The sequence below is a fragment of the Delphinus delphis genome, chromosome 6 (genome assembly GCF_949987515.2).
Source record: "Delphinus delphis chromosome 6, mDelDel1.2, whole genome shotgun sequence".
NCBI classification, from domain to species: domain Eukaryota; kingdom Metazoa; phylum Chordata; class Mammalia; order Artiodactyla; family Delphinidae; genus Delphinus; species Delphinus delphis.
In genome coordinates this window covers 46798318-46816322 of record NC_082688.1, presented here as the reverse complement: position 1 = coordinate 46816322, position 18005 = coordinate 46798318, and the positions used below count along the sequence as shown (strand labels likewise).

General features: G+C 39.4%; 1 long non-coding RNA gene across 1 annotated transcript in view; it reads left to right on the top strand.

Moving 5' to 3' along the window:
• LOC132427302 (uncharacterized) overlaps window positions 1-14392 on the top strand; it is a 223214-nt gene extending 208822 nt beyond the window's left edge. The window contains exon 3 of the long non-coding RNA XR_009519868.1: window positions 14147-14392. This is a non-coding gene — a long non-coding RNA (uncharacterized lncRNA). The remainder of the gene's footprint in view (window positions 1-14146) is intronic.
• Window positions 14393-18005: the final 3613 nt, after the last annotated feature.

Below are 18005 nucleotides of genomic sequence, written 5' to 3'. Positions count from 1 at the left end.
CTGGGGCATGAAGAGATTACATAATTGGTTCAAAATCACAAAGTAGCACTGTTGGAATTTGCACCCAGGCAATTTAATTTCACAGCCTACACTTAACCACTCTCTTACACTGCTTTCATTTTCTGTATTTTTGTGGTGAATATGATAAGATCATTTTGAAGGCATTATGGTATGTTTGATCTTAATATCCCCAGTAATAAAGCTGTCTATAATACAAGTAAGCTGTGTGGTCTTCGGGAAATCACATAACTTGCATCAGTAAAGTGAGGGGGTAATGCTGAGTGATTTCTAAAATGGCTTTTCTAATCCAACATGGTATTTCCAAGATAGTGTTTAATATTTTTTAACCATATCCTTCAATCAAACGGTCATCCTTTAGCATTAAAATATTTGGAGGGCTTCCCTGGTGGCACAGTGATTGAGAGTCTGCCTGCCGATGCAGGGGACATGGGTTCATGCCCCGGTCCGGGAAGATCCCACATGCTGTGGAGCGGCTAGGCCCGTGAGCCATGGCCGCTGAGCCTGTGTGTCCGGAGCGTGTGCTCCGCAACGGGAGAGGCCACAACAGTGAGAGGCCCGCATACCGCAAAAAAAAAAAAAAAAAAAATTTGGAATAGACGCTTTCCAAATTTGCAGAAAAATTTCCCAGTCTCTCTTTGACCCCATTGGTTGATGCTTAGATGTAATAAGAAACTCCACAGCCAAAAAAGGAAGAATATTGTTTAAGTCTTTACTCTGTCATAAAAGAGATGTTTTGCCAATATAGAAAATTCACAGAATTTTACATCTGTAAAGCCATGACCTAATCTGGCCCTCTTACATTGCAAATGAGGAAGCTGAAATCCAGAGAGGTTCAGGGACATGTCCAAATTCACAAAGTTACTTCATAGTAGAGCTGGGCTACAATTATCTGGATTCAGAACCCAGGTCTCTTTCAGTGAATCACAACCACTTCTATCTTAATTTCCCCAAGTCATAAAAAACCACTGGCCTGTTTTAGTCTGGGTTGTTTAGTGGAACAGAAAGATCTGGGTTTGAATCTCAGCTTTATTGCATACTAGATGTGAAACGTTGGGGAAAGTTAAAATGTAAATACGTATGTGTATGTATGTATATATATATATATATATATATGCATATATAATGTCTGGGGTTTATATAAAGTCATCCCGTGTCATCTTTGGAGGATTGGTTCCTGGATACCACCCTGCATCCCCAAAGGATAGCTGTTGAATATAGTGTATTAATGTTGTAAGTCTGTTTGTTTTGAGTTTGTGAAGCCTTGTTATTATATAAGAATTATCATTATAAGTAGTTTATGTCTCATTTTGTATTACACATTTAAATTAAGCAAAATTAAGTAAAAAAATTAGAGAGATAGAGAATTTTTTCAAGAACTATTCATACATTTTCTTCTAGGCATGAAAATGCTTAATGGTCCAGTATGAGGACTCTTTTTAAGTGTTAGAGATTTTCTTAGACCCTCACATGATGGCGGCTGCATGATTCAAATATGTTATCTGAGACAATACCAAATGTTAAAAGACCACTGTGAATTTCAAAGCTTCCAAAATAATTTCATTCATCACACAGGCATTTACATGCGTTTTACAAAATGACAGCACATGAAAATGCTCTCCACTGCAGCATGACTTGTAAGAGCAAGAGTGGAAACAACTCAAATGACCACCAATAGAGACTATGAACTCGTGATGTTATATCCATATAATGAAATACTATGCAGCTGAGAGAGGGCATGAGGACTATTTCTATACACAGCCAGAGGTAATCTTGAGGATAAACTGTTAAGTGAAAAAGCAAGATAGAGGAAACATGACTCGTAAACTACCATTTATCTAAGAAGAATATGTGAGTATGGGTATGTGTTTGTACATATACATATGAACATATGAATATAAATATATATATGTAAGGTGATGGTTAATTTTGTGTCATCTTGGCTAGGCTATGGTGCCCAGTTGTTTGGTCAAACTGGTCTAAATGTTGCTGTGGAGGTATTTTTTATGTGTGAGTAACATTTAAGTCAATAGACTTTGAGTAAAGTAGATTACCCTTCTAATGTGGGTGGACCTCATTCCATCAGTTGAAGGCCTTAAAAGAAAAGACTGAGGGTTCCCAAAGAAGAAAGAATTTGACCTCAAGACTGCAAAATCAACTCTTAACCTGAATTTCCAGCTTTGTGACTTTCCCTGCAAAGTTTAGACTTGTCACTCTCCACAATTTTGTGAGGCAATTCCTTAAAATCTCTCTCTCTCTCTCTCACGTTATATATATATCTGAATGGAGATGAAAATGATGAAAAGGATGGGGATAGAACAAGTGAGACTCTTCTGGGTATAGCTTGCTAGTAGATATGACTTTGGAACCAAGTTAATATTTTCTATAATTAAAAAAAGGCAAAGTAAAACGGAACAATTTCTTAAAAGAAAGTAAAAATAAACATTAACTATGAATCGAGTTGGTAGCAAAACTACACAAGTTAAATGATTTCAATTGATTTTAAATCATAGTTAAATCACCTCTAGTGAGATTAAAAACAAAGGTAGGAATTGAGGTGTCCAGGGCAGCACTTCTGCACAGGGCTGCGCACCAAATTGTCGTGTTGCTCACAGCAGTTCTTCGCTGGGGACACTAATCCCATGTGCTAGGTGCAAGGCTTCTGCACACCACCCACTACAGGCAAACAAAATTAGACTAATCCCTAAAGAAAGCTGTGTGGCTGACAGGGTCTTGGTGCTCCGGCTGGGTGTCAGACCTGCGCCTCTGATGTGGGAGAGCCAAGTTCAGGACATTGGTCCACCAGACACCTCCCTGTTCACATAATATCAAACGGCAAAAGGTCTCCCAGAGATCTCCATCTCAACACTAAGACCAAGCTCCACTCAATGACCAGCAAGCTACAGTACTGGACACCCTATGCCAAACAACTAGCAAGACAGGAACACAACCCCACCCATTAGCAGACAGGCTGCCTAAAATCATAATAAGGTCACAGACACCCTAAAACATACCACCAGACGCAGTCACCAGTCCCCTCTACCAGGAAGCCTACACAACCCACTGAACCAACCTTAGCAATGGGGGGCAGACACCAAAAACAACGGAAACTACAAACCTGCAGCCTGTGAAAAGGAGGCCCCAAACACAGTAAGTTAAGCAAAATGAGAAGACAGAGAAACACACAGCAGATGAAGGAGCAAGGTAAAAACCCACCAGACCAAACAAGCGAAGAGAAAATAGGCAGTCTACCTGAAAAAGAATTCAGAGTAATGACAGTAAAGATGACCCAAAATCTTGGAAATAGAATGGAGAAAATACAAGAAACGTTTGACAAGGACCTAGAAGAACTAAAAAGCAAACAATGATGAACAACACAATAAATGAAATTAAAAATTCTCTAGAAGGAATCAATAGCAGAATAACTGAGGCAGAAGAAGGGATAAGTGACCTGGAAGATAAAATATTGGAAATAACTACTGCAGAGCAGAATAAAGAAAAAAGAATGAAAAGAATTGAAGACAGTCTCAGAGACCTCTGGGACAACATTAAACACACCAACATTCGAATTATAGGGGTTCCAGAAGAAGAAGAGAAAAAGAAAGGGACTGAGAAAATATTTGAAGAGATTATAAGTGAAAACTTCCCTAATATGGGAAAGGAAATAGTCAATCAAGTCCAGGAAGCTCAGAGAGTCCTATACAGGATAAATCCAAGGAGAAACACGCCAAGACACATACTAAACAAAAAGTCAAAAATTAAATGCAAGGAAAAAAATATTAAAAGCAGCAAGGGAAAAACAACAAATAACATGCAAGGGAATCCCCATAAATTTAACTGCTGATCTATCAGCAGAAACTCTGTAAGCCAGAAGGTAGTGGCAGGACATATTTAAAGTGATGAAAGGGAAAAACCTCCAACCAAGATTACTCTACCCAGCAAGGATCCTATTCAGATTTGACAGAGGCATTAAAACCTATACAGACAAGCAAAAGTTAAGAGAATTCAGCACCACCAAACCAGCTTTACAACAAATGCTAAAGGAACTTCTCTAGGCAGGAAACACAAGGGAAGGAAAAGACCTATAATAACAAACCCAAAACAATTAAGAAAATGGTAGTAGGAGCATGCATATCGATAATTACCTTAAATGTAAATGGATTAAATGCTCCAACCAAAAGACATAGACTGGCTGAATGGATACAAAAACAAGACCCATATATATGCTGTCAACAAGAGACCCACATCAGACCTAGGGACATACACAGACTGAAAGTGAGGGGATGGAAAAACATATTCCATGCAAATGGAAATCAAAAGAAAGCTGGAATAGCAATTCTCATATCAGACAAAATAGACTTTAAAATAAAGACTATTACAAGAGGCAAAGAAGGACACTACATAATGATCAACGATTCAACCCAAGAAGAAGATATAACAATTGTAAATATTTATGCACCCAACATAGGAGCACCTGAATACATAAGGCAAATGCTAACAGCCATGAGAGGGGAAATCAACAGTAACACAATCATAGTAGGGGACTTTAACACCCCACTTTCACCAATGGACAGATCATCCAAAATGAAAATAAATCAGGAAACACAAGCTTTAAATGATACATTACACAAGATGGACTTAATTGATATTTATAGGACATTCAATCCAAAAACAACAGATTACACTTTCTTGTCAAGTGCTCATGGAACATTCTTCAGGATAGATCATGTCTTGGGTCACAAATCAAGCCTTGGTAAATTTAAGAAAATTGAAATCGTATCAAGTATCTTTTCTGACCGCAATCCTATGAGACTAGATATCAATTACAGGAAAAAATCTGCAAAAAATACAAACACATGGAGACTATTAATACACTACTAAATAACCAGAAGATCATTGAAGAAATCAAAGAGGAAATCAAAAAATACCTAGAAACAAATGACAATGAAAACACGATGACCAAAAACCTATGGGATGCAGCAAAAGCGGTTCTAAGAGGGAAGTTTATAGCAATACAATCCTACCTCAAGAAACAAGAAACATCTCAAATAAACAACTTCACCTTACACCTAAAGAAATCAGAGTAAGAAGGATGAAAAAACCCCAAAGTTAGCAGAAGGAAAGAAATCATAAAGATCAGATCAGAAATAAATGAAAAAGAAATGAAGAAAACAATGGCAAAGATCAATAAAACTAAAAGCTGGTTCTTTGAGAAGATAAACCAAATTGATAAACCATTAGCCAGACTCATCAAGAAAAAAAGGGGGAAGACTCAAATCAACAGAATTAGAAATGAAAAAGCAGAAGTAACAACTGACACTGCAGAAATACAAAGGATCATGAGAGATTACTACAAGCAACTATATTCCAATAAAATGGACAACCTGCAAGAAATGGACAAATTCTTAGAAAAGCACAACCTTCCAAGACTGAACCAGGAAGAAATAGAAAATATAAACAGACCAATCACAAGCACTGAAATTGAAACTGGGTTTAAAAATCTTCCAACAAACAAAAGCCCAGGACCAGATGGCTTCAGAGGCAAATTCCATCAAACAGTTAGAGGAGAGCTAACACCTATCCTTCTCAAACTCTTCCAAAATATAGCAGAGGGAGGAACACTCCCAAACCCATTCTATGAAGCCACCATCACCCTGATATCAAAACCAGACAAAGGTGTCACAAAGAAAGAAAACTACAGGCCAATATCACTGATGAACATGGATGCAAAAATTCTCAACAAAATACTACGAAACAGAATCCAACAGTACATTAAAAGGATCATACACCATGATCAAGTAGGGTTTATCCCAGGATTTCAAGGATTCTTCAAATCAATCAACGTGATACACCAAATTAACAAATTGAAGGAGAAAAACCACATGATCATCTCAGTAGCTGCAGAGAAAGCTTTCGACAAAATTCAACACCCATTTATGATAAAAACCCTCCAGAAAGTAGGCACAGAGGGAACTTACCTCAACATAATAAAGGCTGTATATGACAAACCCACAGCCAACATAATTCTCAATGGTGAAAAACTGAAACCATTTCCTCTAAGATCAGGAAAAAGACAAGGTTACCCACTCTCACCACAATTATTCAACATAGTTTTGGAAGTTTTAGCCACAGCAATCAGAGAAGGCAAAGAAATAAAAGGAATCCAGATTGGAAAAGAAGTAAAGCTGTCACTGTTTGCAGGTGACATGATACTACACAGAGGATTCTAAAGATGCTACCAGAAAACTATTATGGCTAATCAATGAATTTGGTAAAGTAGCAGGATACAAAATTAATGCACAGAAATCTCTTGCATTCCTTTACACTAATGATGAAACATCTGAAAGGAAATTAAGGAAACACTCCCATTTACCATTGCAACAAAAAGAATAAAATACCTAGGAATAAACCTACCTAAGGAGACAAAAGACCTGTATGCAGAAAACTATAAGACACTGATGAAAGAAATTAAAGATGATACAAACAGATGGAGAGATATACCATGTTCTTGGATTGGAAGAATCAACATTGTGAAAATGACTCTACTACCCAAAGCAATCTACAGATTCAATGCAATCCCTATCAAACTACCACTGGCATTTTTCACAGAGCTAGAACAAAAAATTTCACAATTTGTATGGAAACACAAGAGACCCCGAATAGCCAAAGCAATCTTGAGAAAGAAAAACAGAGTTGGAGGAATCAGCCTCCCTGACTTCATACTGTACTACAAAGCTACAGTAATCAAGACAGCATGGTACTGGCACACACAAAAAAATATATAGATCAATGGAATAGGATAGAAAGCCCAGTGATAAACCCACACATATATGGTCACCTTATTTTTGATAAAGGAGGCAAGAGTATACAATGGAGAAAAGACGGCGTCTTCAATAAGTGGTGCTGGGAAAACTGGACAGCTGCATGTAAAAGATTGAAAGTAGAACGCTCCCTAACACCATACACAAAAATAAACTCAAAATGGATTAAAGACCTAAAGGTAAGGCCAGACACTATAAAACTCTTAAAGGAAAACATAGGCAGAAGATTCTGTGACATAAATCACAGCAAGATCCTTTTTGACCCACCTTCTAGAGAAATGGAAATAAAAACAAAAATAAACAAATGGAGCCTAATGAAACTTAAAAGCTTTTGCACAGCAAAGGAAACCATAAACAAGACGAAAAGACAACCCTCAGAATGGGAGAAAATATTTGCAAATGAAGCAACTGACAAAGGATTAATCTCCAAAATTTACAAGCAGCTCCTGCAGCTCCATATCAAAAATACAAACAACCCAATCCAAAAATGGGCAGAAGACCTAAGTAGATATTTCTCCAAAGAAGATATACAGATTGCCAACAGACACATGAAAGAATTCTCAACATCATTAATCATTAGAGAAATGCAAATCAAAACTACATTGAGGTAACACTCACACCAGTCAGAATGACCATCATCCAAAAATCTACAGACAATAAATGCTGGAGAGAGTGTGGAGAAAAGGGAACCCTTTTGCACTGTTGGTGGGAATGTAAATTGATACTGCCACTATGTTGAACAGTATGGAGGTTCCTTAAAAAGCTAAAAATAGAACTACCATATGACCCAGCAATCCCACTACTGGGCATATGCCCGTAGAAAACCATAATTCAAAAAGAGTCATGTACCACAAAGTTCATTGCAGCTCTGTTTACAATAGCCAGGACATGGAAGCAACCTAAGTGTCCATCGACAGACGAATGGATAAAGACGATGTGGCACATATATACAATGGAATATTACTCAGCCATAAAAAGAAACGAAACTGTTATTTGTAGTGAGGTGGATGGACCTAGAGTCTGTCATACAGAGTGAAGTAAGTCAGAAAACGAAAAACAAATACCGTATGCTAACACATATATATGGAATCTAAAAAAAAAAAAAAAAGGTTATGAAGAACCTAGGGGCAGGATAGGAATAAAGATGCAGACATAGAGAATGGACTTGAGGACCCAGGGAGGGGGAAGGATAAGCTGTGATGAAGTGAGAGAGTTGCATGGACATATATATACTAACAAATGTAAAATAAATAGCTAGTGGGAAGCAGCCACATAGCACAGGGAGATCAGCACAGTGCTTTGTGACCACTTAGAGGGGTGGGATAGGGAGGGTGGGAGGGAGACGTAAGAGGGAAGAGATATGGGGTATATGTATATGTATAGCTGATTCACTTTGTTATAAAGCAGAAACTAACACAGCATTGTAAAGCAATTATACTCCAATAAAGGTGTTGGAAAAAAAAAAGAAAACTGGCCAAATTTGGTACAAGTGAATTTATCATGGACTGATGAATAAGTGACTAAAAGATTGACCTCCAGGAATCCCAAGATCTGGTCAGTGTAGATTTATAGTGATTACGTTGCACCTCAAGAGGTATTTCGACGTATTGGTATAACTAGCTGGCAATTCACCATTTAGAGAGATTCAGCCTTGGAGGAGACTCCTCCCAATTCAGAGTGCCTCACATGCTTCCAAGGAGACTGACACCATCAATCGACAATCCCGATTCAGCCAAGGAAAGCGCTTTGACACAAGAGAAATTGTGCGAGTGTTTATACCAGGCATAGTAAACTCATTTTCAGCTGACTCAAAGCATAAAGCAAAAGCATTTGGAGGGGCAACAGAATATATAATCAGTCACAATTTAGGGTAAAAGAAGAGAAATGACCAAGGGAGAACAGGAAAAAAACTTCAGTAGGGAAATTACCTCAAACTTCAATCTTCAAATTAATTGTATTTCAATAAGTTGCAAGTTATTTGTGTTAAAAAGAATAAAAGAACTAGATAGAAGAAAGTGAAAATGCAGTTAAAAACTGAGAGAATAGGAGACCTGTCATATCTTTTCATTCTGGAGTGAGTTGATGGACTCTTTAGCCAGACTGAGGAGAGCAAAGGGGCTTATCACTGGTGTTCCCTCCTATCCTAACTTTGAATCCAGAAAGCACAACTGGAGAGCTTTTTTTCTGCCCCAACTCAGTGCTCTGTTTTCTCATCTTATCAGACTTCAGTTCTGCTCTAATTTACTTTGGTTGTTGGCTGAACTGAGGATGCAATAAAAAACAAAAACAGAGGTCTCACAGAAAGAAAACCAGTGGTTGCCAGGCACTGGGGGAGAGTGACATGGGGAGCGACTGTTTAATGGTAGGGTCTCTTCTTGGGGTGATGAAAATGTTTTGAAACTAGATAGTGGTGATGGTTGCAAAGCATTTGAATGTACTAAGTGCCATAAATTTTATACTTTTTAATGGTTAAAACAGTGTATTTTATGTTAGTGAGTTTTACAGTAAAAAAAAAAAAAATTAAGGGCTCAAATGCAGTGCATCGTGGGGAATGATATGGGGAAGAATGGGGAGATGCTGGCATCGTGGAAGCCAAAGGGATATAGAGAGTGCGGAGCTCCAGGGACTGAGCTAGAATCAGTGGGACTTCTGGCTCAGAAATGAGTCCTGGTTTTCTTTGGTGAACCCAGTTTTAGTTCTTTCTTAGCACTACTTCAGCATCTAATTCAGTTTACCCAAGATTCATACAGAAGTCATAAGTGGGCTAACAGTCTAATGTAGGTTGTAGATTTTTTCCCCTAGTATCTTTTGTTTTATTTTGTCATTTAATTTAATTTATTTTATTTTGTATAAATGTCTTTAGATGGGGTAAGCTTTCTCCAGTTTTGTATGTCCCCCGTGGATCCCTACTATTTTAAATTATTCCAGTTTCATTTATTTATGATAACATGCCTGGTCCATGAAAGCATTTGTGTTTGCACCCCTGGTATTTAAGGAACTTACACATATAAAGCACAATGCTAGAAATATTGATAATTACTCGAAATGGGCTTTTGCTTCACCGAGTCTTCTTAAAATGAAGACACATGTAAATGGTTTATTACAACATAGGCAAGATAGTCATTTTCCTCATTAGTATAGCGGTGAGTATCCCCGCCTGCCACAGCATAGGCAGGATAAGTGCCCAAATGGTAATAAAAATTAAGTGCATTGGGAACAAAGACAAATGTAAAGAACATGTAATATCTGATTCCCTTCCACTTTCGCTCATTGCATTGAGATTTTATTGCAGTGAATGCAGTTAAAGACAAATGGTATTTGTTAAGAAGCTGGAAAGAAATACCATCAAATCTGTAATTAATAGTCATCAGGGCATAACTTTATTGTAGCACACTTATAGCTCGGGAATGAGGAGTTGTATTTACATCGTTAATGAAAACAACTTTGGCATATATATATATATATATATATGGAAAATATATACACTTGGATTCTTAGCAGTTTAACAGCAATGCTCTCGGGAACTAAAGCTGCTATGTATTGACTCCTCCTGGGTGTTTTATATATGTCATTACCGATCCTCATAACAACCCTGCAAGTTAGTGTATGAGAATCTTGACATTAGTGAGGAGACGTTCTAAATATGTCTGAAGCCCTCAATTTCAAAATGTGGACATGGACCTTGGCTTTCCTGAATCACACTTTTTTCAAGAATCAGATGTCATTTGTGGATAGTCTCATGTTTCATTAAAAAAAATTTTTTCCAACTATTAGAATCTTAGCTTTATCTCTGCTTTGCTAGCTATTTTAACAAACAAACAAACAAAAAACCCACAAAATCACCTTAGAGAAAGACTCCACAAAAAAATGAGTGGAGAACAGGAACTGGCTAAGCTGGGCAGTCAGCTAAGATCACTCACTCACTGTGTGAGGATTTGTTCCAACACATCAGCCTCCTAGAACTGCCCAGCGTGTGCTTGTTCTTCATATATTCAAATTCTGCTGGAATGAACATAAATTTGCACAGCTTTATGGAAAAGTTTTATTATTATTATTATATATCCAAAGTTGTTTAAATGTTTGAGTCTTTGGACTCAGTAATTTCTCCTAAGGAAAATAATAAGATATCCATAAAGATGTATGTGAATGTTGATAATTGTTAGTTATAACAGTGAAAACGTACAAGGTGACAGTTATCAGTTTATTGTCTCTGAGCTCCAAATTCACCCTTCTTTGTCTTCCTTTGTGTTACTCTAGCTAAGTCCTATAAACGTTTCTTTTGCCAGCTGGCGGGATATTCATTTCATCAGTAGAGGGCACTGGACGCAGTAGTTGCAAGAAAACACTTCTCTTCCAGGTTCCAGTCCTCCGTATACATTCTGAGCCCCACAGCCATAAGCAGGAGCTTGAGCTGCACCCTCAGGCCATCTCTCCCTATCTGCAGCCACTTGAGAGCAGCTTCAGCTGTCTGCGTCCACAAGCAATGCTGGCCACTTCAACAGACACACTCTGGCCCGCCCACACCAACCAGCAAAGGCAGGTCACTCCTGCAGACCAGCTCCCGCCTACCAGCTCCCGCCTATCCACACCCAGCAGCCGTGATGAGCTGTTTTTACAGATCAGTGCCAGCCTGTGCCCTCAGCCAAGTTTTTTTTTTTTTTTTTTTGCCACTGCAGGCTGCCTGTGGTAGCGACTCCCTTTTTGAAGAGGTTTGAATCTGAGCCTTGGGGCCCAGAGGGCTAATCCTAGTCCTTTATTGTTCCTATTCCTCAGACTAGAGGTAGTACCTGCTTTTTTTTTTTAATTGGAGCATAGTTGATTAACAATGTCGTGTTAGTTTCAGGTGTACAGCAGAGCGATTCAGTTATACGTATACATTTATCTATTTTTCAAATTCTTTTCCCATTTAGGTTATTACAGGATATTAAGAGCGTTCCCTGTGCTATACAGTAGGTCCTGTTGGTAATCTGTTTTAAGTATAGCAGTGTGTACTTGTCAATTCCAAACTCCCAATCTATCCCTCCCTTCAACCCTTCCCCCCTGGTAACCATAAGTTGTTCTCTAAGTCTGTGAGTCTGTTTCTGTTTTATAAATAAGTTCATTTGTATCTTTTTTTTAGATTCTGCATATAAGTGATATCATATGATATTTATTTTTCTCTGTCTGACTTAACTTCACTTAGTATGAAAATCTCCAGGTCTATCCATGTTGCTGCAAATGGCACTATTTCATTCTTTTTAATGGCTGAGTGATATTCCTTTGTATATATGTACCACATCTTCTTTATCCATTCATCTGTCGATGGACACTTAGGTTGCTTCCATGTCTTGGCTATTGTAAACAGTGCTGCGATGAACATTGGGGTGCATGTATCCTTTTGAACCATGTTTCAAAAAACCATGTTTCAAAAAACCATGTTTTTTTCTGGATATATGCCCAGGAGCGGGATTGCTAGATCATATGGTTGCTCTATTTTTAGTTGCTTAAGGAGCCTCCATACTGTTCTCCATCGTGACTGCATCAATTCACATTACCACCAACAGTGTAGGAGGGTTCCCTTTTCTTCACCCCCTCTCCAGCATTTATTGTTTGTAGTTTTTTTTTTTTTTTTTCCAGTACGTGGGCCTCTCACTGTTGTGGCCTCTCCCGTTGCGGAGCACAGGCTCCGGACGCGCAGGCTCAGCGGCCATGTTTCACGGGCCCAGCCGCTCCGCGGCATGTGGGATCTTCCCGGACCGGGGCACGAACCTGTGTCTCCTGCATCGGCAGGCGGACTCTCAACCACTGCACCACCAGGGAAGCCCTGTAGATTTTTTTAATGATGGCCATTCTGACTGGTACGAGGTGATATCTCATTATAGTTTTGATTTGCGTTTCTCTAATAATTAGCAATGTTGAACATCTTTTCATGTGCCTCTTGGCCATCTGTATGTCTTCTCTGGAGAAATGTCTATTTAGGTCTTCTGCCCATTTTTTTTGCGATATGCGGGCCTCTCACTGTTGTGGCCTCTCCTGTTGCAGAGCACAGTCTCCAGACGCACAGGCTCAGCGGCCATGGCTCACGGGCCCAGCTGCTCTGCGGCATGTGGGATCTTCCTGGACCGGGGTACGAACCCATGTCCCCTGCATCGGCAGGCGGGCTCTCAACCACTGCGCCACCAGGGAAGCCCCTGCCCATTTTTTTATTGGGTTTTTTTTTTTTTTTGATATTGAGCTGCATGAGCTGTTTGTAAATTTTGAAAACTAATCCCTTGTAGGTCACGACGTTTGCAAATATTTTCTCCCATTCTGTGGGTTGTCTTTTTGTTTCATTTATGGTTTCCTTTGCTCTGCAAAAGCTTTTGAGTTTAATTAGGTCCCATTTCTTTATGTTTGTTTTTATTTTGTTTATTTTATTATTTTTCTTTATTTTGTTCCTGGCGGGCTTTGACTGAAGGGCACTGACAGCTCCCAATATTATTCCATTTTATGGATGTATCCTCGTTTATTTAACTAATCCTTTATTGTTGAGCTTTTAACTTCTATATCAGTCAAGGTCCAGTTGGGAGACAGAAACCACGACAGTTATTTGAGCAGGGAAAAATTAATACCCCCACAAAATAACTACTAAAAGAGGTAAAAGTGGGCTTTAAGAGATCCAAGTATCACAAATTAAAAGAGCAGGTAATTTAAAGTTAGAGCCCCCTTAGAGCCCACTCGTACCTCTTTTAGTAGTTATTTTTTTGGTATTAATTTTTCCCTGTTCAAATAACTAGTGGTTTCTGTCTCCCAACTGGACCTTGACTGATATACAAGTTAAAAGCTCAACAATAAAGGATTAGTTAAATAAATGAGGATACATCCATATAATGGAATAATATTGGGAGCTGTCAGTGCCCTTCAGTCAAAGCCCACCAGGAACACACTTGTAGCTAAACAAGTTGGATTTGTTACTTTGTAGAAAGGGAGAATGCACATCAGGGGAAAACCACAGGATGTTTCAGTAGGAATGTGTTAGAAAGAACCCATTATAGGATTTGCGATTTGGTTGGATGATTTGGGGGAAGGTTTAAGAAAGAAATTTGGTCTAGATTGTGTGTTGTCAGAATGTGGGGGTAATTCTATGGTTGGACATTTTGCAGTTGCCATAGTGATGTGTTTTTGTCTGTACAAAGTTATGAAGAGACCTTTCTTTATTTCATCCTGTCATGATCTCAGAGTAACCTTGTCTAAGGCTGGTATTCTGTGAGATTGTTTATGTCCAATAGGAGACTAACATGGCCTTGCTCTGAATGTTAGATTGGTTCTGAACATGAGTTCTTTTTCAGAGCTTTCAGCTATCATGTAAGAAGTCTGCCTACCCTGGGGCCACCACATGGAGTGACCACATACTTACATATAGAGAGAGATGGCCCAGAGTTCAAGTCTCCAGCTATTGAAGGCTTCCATCCTGGCTAACAGACAATTGAATGAAGACGACTTTGAGATGCTGTCAGCCCCAACCATTGTCTGACCACAACTACGTGAGAGACCTGCATGCAGTCAGAACTACCAGCTGAGCCAAGCTGACCTCCAGACTTGTGAGTAAAATAAATAATTACCATTGATTTGAGTTACTATTTGGGGGTGGTTTGTTTTACAGTAACAGATAACTGATACAATGTCGGATAGGCAGTTAGCTCTATAGTTCTGGAGCTCAGGAGAGAGATCAGACATGGTGGTACAGATCAGGAAGTCCTTTAGCAAGGAGAAAGCACTTGAAGTCATAGATGAAGTCATCAGGGAGATAATGTACATTGAGAAGAAAAAAAAGAACCCACAGTGGCACCTTTACAATAACACTGAAGTGATCAAGACGAAAGAAGAATTTGCAAGGAGACTGAGAAGGAGTTATCAGATGACATCCATGAGAGATGAATGTTAAGGAAGTCAAGAATGAGAGTGTGAAGAAAGAGGGCATTTTCCACAGGGTCAAATGCTGTGGCGGGAGATCAAGTAAGACAAAGACCGAAAAGTGTTCTTTGGATTGAGCAACAGTGAGTTTACCTTGTTGGAAAAAGTAGTTTCAGGGGGTTTCCCTGGTGGCGCAGTGGTTGAGAGTCCGCCTGCCGATGCAGGGGACACAGGTTCGTGCCCTGGTCCAGGAAGATCCCACATGCGGCGGAGTGGCTGGGCCCGTGAGCCATGGCCGCTGACCCTGCGCGTCCGGAGCACACGCAACGGGAGAGGCCACAACTGTGAGAGGCCCGCGTACAGCAAAAAGAAAAAAAAAAAAGTAGTTTCAGGGAAACTAGGGGCTAGGCAGTGATGGGGGCAGAAGCTAGATTGCAGAGATAAGGAGAGAGGAGAAGATCAGAAAGATACCAAATCCTATGCTGTTTTACTGCATCATGCTGACTTCCTGCATACTATTCGTCTGTATATAATTTTTTCTACAATTCAGTAACCCAATAAAACAATCACATCATGTCATGAACCTTACAATTCCACAAAAGCATGGGTATATCATGTCCTGTTATATATTTAGTGTCATACTTTAACCTGCAGTTTCCAGTTATAAATGCATTACTCTGTGTGTTTGTCTGTCATTATAATCACTTTAAATCTCTCACTGTTTATTTCTCTTGAAAGTAAAATAGCTCATCATTTAAAATAGTACTCAGTGTTCAGTGTTCATTGGTGCCTTGTAATTACTTCAGAAAAACAATCTCAGTTTACAGGTTATAAACTCCTGAAGCATCTCTGCAGGAGGAATAGCTTACTTTCACCAGAAAAGTCTAGGGAAAATTATTCTAGTCATAGCCTGCTAATTCATTGGCCTGATTGTCAGAGCTCCCATGACAGTTCACTCTCTTGGGAGGCTGGTGTGGGGCTCTGCTTATCCAAGGGGGAGATCAAGGCCTCCTTGGCAACAGGGAATGAGTTGCAAGGGGGTTGTGGAAAGAAATTCTTTTCAATTCAACCTGTAAGTAGATCTGGACATAATGGCCTCATCTGGCTCCTCTAAGTCTCTCTTTCCCCCTTCTTTTTAAAGGGCAAATCTTATCCCTAACTCTTTCATTATTTGCTTGTGGTTTCCTTGCCAAAGATGCGTGGAGGTAAGCACTATGATGAGGATGGGAGTTAAGGGTTTTTGAATGAAGAGTTTACATTTCAAAGGACTTGAAATTTATATTTCAAATGTCACTTCCCAATGAGCCTTTACACGTAAACAAAACATGATCAACAGACTTGGAAGGTGAGGAATAGCTTGCATGTTTGACTCCTGTTGCATTCCTGTGCTATACTGCCTGTAACTTTTTTTTTTTTTTTTTTTTTTTTTTTTTTGCGGTACGCGGGCCTCTCACTGTTGTGGCCTCTCCCGTTGCGGAGCACAGGCTCCGGACGCGCAGGCTCAGCGGCCATGGCTCACGGGCCCAGCCACTCCGCGGCATGTGGGATCTTCCCAGACTGGGGCACGAACCCGCGTCCCCTGCATCGGCAGGCGGACTCTCAACCACTGTGCCCCCAGGGAAGCCCCTGTAACATTTTTTAATAGATTCTATAGTTACCTTGTAAATATCGCCATCGAGTATATTATATTTAAAAACATTCTTTTGTTAGGTGTAGAAGTTTAAAAAGTACTATTATTTTTAAAAATCTGGTTTTGGCATTTTTTCATATTTTAGGATATTAGAAGCCTCTAAAATGGAAATTTTGTGGGCAGTTCTCAGCATTTGAGAAGCCCTGCCTGGGGCAATAACTTTGACCCTGTGTGGAAAGGTGTGGAGGATAATTCTGTGAGTGCTCAGAGGGGTTTGAAAAGTTGGAAACGAACACTCGTGCATTGAGCACGTTTTGTTGTGCTTAGCACCATACTAGGGGCTACACATTCTACATTTAATCATGGAGAATTGCCTGGAATGAGGCCTGAGAACACAAAGTCCTGGAGGAGATGATTTGAGCTGTCAGCAGAAGGGAAACTGCAGTATGTGGGACTTAAAAACAGCTTGCATGGGGTATGGGATAAGGGTAGAGGGAAAAAAATCTTGGCAAATTTATTCTGCACAAATACTTGTGTCATCCTCATTTGTGTAGACTTTGTGACTTTTTCCCTGGGTTCATCTGGTTGGCAGATGGATGTAAATGCCTTTTAGCCTCAAAGAAGGCACACAGAAGGCACGTACGAATCTTGGCTGTGTGATAAACAGAAGCTGAGCTTCAGAGAATTTCTGGTATGTGTGCGTGTTTGTGTGCACGCGAGCATGTATGCACGCGTTGGGGCTGAACGTACCACTGGTTTAAATCTGATTTTCAACTGGGAAGGTTTCACGTACTTCTTTAGTGTGGCCCAAGTGAATATAATTTTGGCAATGAAAAGTAGAGCATGTTCCAAAAGTTCTTTTCTTTTGCCATCAGGGATAGCAGTACTTTTATTTATAGTAATTTCAGGTCCCCAAATACCTTCAGCAGTATTAATGGAGCAAACAACAAAAAAAATTAAGCAGCAGATGATTAGATCATGTGTTATTTTATTGAGTACTTTATTTTCTTGCCTTTGGAAAATACAGGCCTTCTTTTCTCAACTGTGGTAATAGCTAATTCTTTTTATTTTAAAACATCTTTATTGGAGTATCATTGCTTTACACTGGTGTGTTAGTTTCTGCTTTAGAACAGAGTGAATCAGCTATACATATACATATATCCCCATATCTCCTCCCTTTTGCATCTCCCTCCCACCTTCCCTATCCCCCCTGAGCTGATCTCCCTGTGCTATGTGGCTGCTTCCCACTAGCTATCTATTTTACACTTGGTAGTATATATAAATCCATGCCACTCTCTCACTTCGTCCCAGCTTACCCTTCCCCCTCCCCATGTCCTCAAGTCCATTCTCTACATCTGCATCTTTATTCCTGTCCTGCCCCTAGGTTCTTCATAACCATTTTTTTTAAGATTCCATATATATGTGTTAGCATACAGTATTTACTTTTCTCTTTCTGACTTACTTCACTCTGTATGACAGGATCTAGGTCCATCCACCTCACTACAAATAACTCAATTTTGTTTCTTTTTATGGCAGAGTAATATTCCATTGTATATATGTGCCACTTCTTCTTTATCCATTCATCTGTCGATGGACACTTAGGTTGCTTCCATGTCCTGGCTATTGCTGCTACTTTACCAAATTCATTGATTAGCTCTAGTACT